This window comes from Setaria italica, unplaced genomic scaffold, assembly GCF_000263155.2.
Source record: "Setaria italica strain Yugu1 unplaced genomic scaffold, Setaria_italica_v2.0 scaffold_339, whole genome shotgun sequence".
Classification (NCBI taxonomy): Eukaryota; Viridiplantae; Streptophyta; class Magnoliopsida; order Poales; family Poaceae; genus Setaria; species Setaria italica.
The window spans coordinates 1-3,738 of NW_014576952.1; the positions used below are offsets into that span (position 1 = coordinate 1).

Genomic DNA, 3,738 nt, shown 5'->3' on the forward strand with positions numbered 1-3,738 from the left:
CTGCTATGGTGCGTCGAGCAGTCGAGATATCATGTTGTGCGCCGAGCTGTCTGTCTGCTATGGTGCAGCAAGAAAGAGCATCGAAATGAACCAATCATGTATAGAAGCGAGATTGGGATCCTTACCATATCTAAACGAAAACTGATTGTATTAGCACATCTACACTAAAACCGCAAGGCTGCAACGTGCAACACAAAAGGTAAAATACGTTTTGTTGCTTCGTTAGGGAGGCCACAGCCCCTGCTGGCCACCCCCTGGCTCTGTCCTGTCGTGTCTGTGATAACCATTTTGTTTCGTCGCTTTTCTCCAAATATTGTTTCTTACATGTTGGTTCTTTCGGGGCTCGAGGAGCAGCCTACCACACCGACGGTAGATTAGTAGTTGGGCACCTACGCTGCCCACCTACCTTGCTCATAGCATGCATGTGTTCTCCGCATCTCCGTTCCGGACTTCTCTTTTAAGAGCCTGTTTGGCAACCAGGTGTTAAAATTTAACACCTGTCACATCGGATGTTTGGATGCTAATTAGGAGTATTAAACATAGGTTAATTACAAAACTAATTGCACAGATGGAGTGTAATTCACGAGACGAATCTATTAAGCCTAATTAGTCCATGATTTGACAATGTGGTGCTACAGTAACCAATTGCTAATGATGGATTAATTAGGCTTAATAGATTCGTCTCGCGAATTAGCACAGGGTTCTGCAATTAGTTTTATAATTAACTCATGTTTAGTTCTCCTAATTAGCATCCGAACATCCGATGTGACACTGTTAAAGTTTAACACCTCGTATCCAAACACCCTCTAAGTAAAAAAATTCTTCCTCCGCCACCTACCTTGCTCATTGCATGCATGTGTTCTCCGCATCTCCGTTCCGGACTTCTCTTTTAAGTAAAAAAATTCTTCCTCCACCTTAAATTATAGATCATTTTGGTTTTTCTAAGTTCATAGGTGTTTGTATGCATCTAAATATAAGTCACGTCTAGATGCATACAAATCTTATGAATCTAGAAAAGTCAAAATGATATGTAATTTAAAATGGAGGGAGTAGTTTAATTTTGATCAAATTTATAGAAATGTACTAATAACCCGACATATTTTAAAGTCATTTAAGAAAAGAAAAGGTAGATTCTTTTAAGAAACTAATTCGATGTAACAGATATTGGTATTTTTATGTAAATTTAGTCAAGATAAGAGAAGTTCTGGTTAAGACTAACATTTCGAACGGGAGACATATTCCGAAGCGGAGAGCTAGCCCTTCCGATGGAACTCAGGAGGGCATCTGCATTGTTTATAGTAGTTTTGCGTATGTAACATTGCTTGAGCGTAATAATCTAAATGGTAAAATTATAATAGGAGTAATGACACGGCGGGTCCGCTTTATGCGTGTGTTGCTACCTTATATGATCATATAATTTGGTCACCCGTTACAATTTCAGTGACAAACGCTGGTACATTATTGTCCCAACAAAGATGGGATGCATCATGCTAAGGGCATGTTCAACAGTTTAGACACCTGCTGTTTGCATGTGCTTTGAAGAATGTACACGGACAACAGAATAGACAACTTGTACAGTGGCTTCTCTATTAGACTGTCTATGTACTATTTAATTCATACAAGGGCACATAAATAAGTGATGAAGTATACGTTTGATCTTTGTATGCTATTTTGTTGCTTGTATGAGAGAATGCATGGGGGATTCAATAAGTTATATGAATTTCTTTGAGAAGCACAAGTATAATATATATTTATATTAATAAATACTCGGAATACATAACATGATTTCATAAATACAATAATACAAATTCAGTTAAACTAGACACAATAGAGAATAACTACACCATGACACTGGTCAGAATAACTAATTATAAGAGAGCAAAGGTACATATGACTTCCAGAGAGCATTAGCTAGCACCATACAAATTCGGTTAAACTAGATATGATAGAGAGAGTTTGCTGCTGCCAGGCAGAGATAATTTGAAGCTGCCATCCAGAGCCATAGCTAATACCCTCCAGCACCTGACAAAGCAACAATGAAAAAGATTAACAGGTTAGAAAACATTTAGTAAAAAGCTAGTCAACAGTGAGAAACAATTCATGCATGTAATCAGACTAGAAATTGGAATGTAACCATGGAGAACCTATGGTCCAGACTAGAAACAGCTACAATCTACTTCACAAGAATTTGATGATAATGCAAGAAAAGAAAGCAAGTTAGGTGTCCAATCAGTCGTAGATATTGTAGATAGTGTCAGTTCCATATCCAATCAGTGGTGCGATGAATCTTACGATAATGAGAAACAAGTGTAAAGCAGCAAATACCTTTCAGGCAATACAGCGAACACCTTGTGTGCGTAATGAACTGAAAGCATATTCAATCGATCCACGCATCCCCATTGTCATCGATTAAGACCCCAACTGATATACACACCAAGAAAAAGACCCAATTGATCCTGCAGTTGCAGCTATTCACGAAAATCAACACACCTTCAGGCAATCACAACACATGAGCATCCTCGATGAGGAACAGGCCCATCCAAACTGCTCTCGTGCTCACCTGGCCTCCGGGGAAAAAGCTGACGAGGCCGACGAGATGCTCCTACACCGCCAGCAGTGGACGCGAGGTGGCCGACCTCAAGCCAGTCATCCGAGCGGACGATGCTGCGCGGCCTGTTATTTGTCGATGCCCAAGTTCGTGTTCCTCCGCCGAGGTGCTTGTGGCTCAGAGGTGGATTCGATGGATTTTACCCGCCAAATCGAAGATGGCCGCAGCAGATCAGGGGAGGCGACAACTCCACATACAACGGGCGCTGGGGCGGCGTTTCGCTCTGATCAGGCTCTCTCACCTCATTTAATCCTGTCCACGTAGGAAAAACTCGATGACGTGGAGGTACATGGACGACCTAATATACGTGCCCTAACGGGAACCAAATTTGGCCAGCACATGCGCCGCCGTGTTATATTCAGGGCACGTACACGTAAACAAATCGAGAGGAATCAAGCTGACGTGGATAGTGATTAATGAAGAGGGAGGAGAGAGACGACGGCTGGAGCTTGTGCTCCGATAACCACGCGACGGGTCGACGGGCGTTGTATGCATCGCCTTCACCCGTCGACGACGCTGCTCGATCTGCTGCGGCTAATCTTTTGGCGGGGGAGAAAAATCAGCGATGATGGAGTAGCTTGCACCTGCGCTCGTCGTGGCCGTCGGCCGCCGCCCACCTACTCTGCTCCACCAGCTGGCCGCACCGGCGGCGCCAGCTGCCCGTGCCACGCCGCGCTAACCAAGCCGTCCAAGCTGAGGCATGCGACCCAAGCGGATCCGTCGGATGCCTGCTGCCTTGCCGCTGGGTGCTGGCCACCAGCCAAGATCGAGAAAGAGAGATGGCGGAGAGCGAGAGAGAGATACGGGAGTCAACGCCTCAACGGGAGAGATGAGGAAAAGAGGGGGTCACGGTAACCGAATTTTTTGTTTTTAGCCCTTTTTACGAAAGATTCTCACAAATAGGCTCTTAGCGGAACCAATTTCAAAAATGGACCCTTAGTTTGGCGCCATCCACGCTGGCGCCAAGCTACAACGTCTCGGCGCCAGCCATCCTGGCGCCAAGGTCTATACATAGCTGCTGACGCGGATGCCGACGTGGCGGGGGCTTGGCGCCATGATGGCGCCAAGCCTTGACGCTATGAATCTTGGCGCCGTAGATCTTGGCGCCGAGCTATCTACCTCGTACCCCT

The 3,738-nt window shown here is 44.9% G+C and overlaps 1 long non-coding RNA gene across 1 annotated transcript; it reads right to left on the reverse strand.

Moving 5' to 3' along the window:
* Positions 1 to 1,741: 1,741 nt before the first annotated feature.
* On the reverse strand, positions 1,742 to 3,355 carry LOC101773533. The gene is made up of 3 exons (XR_001163178.2): positions 2,561 to 3,355; positions 2,326 to 2,468; positions 1,742 to 2,022 (listed from the first exon to the last, which is right to left on the reverse strand). It is a non-coding gene; the product is annotated as an uncharacterized LOC101773533 (long non-coding RNA).
* Between the last annotated feature and the right edge of the window lie 383 nt (positions 3,356 to 3,738).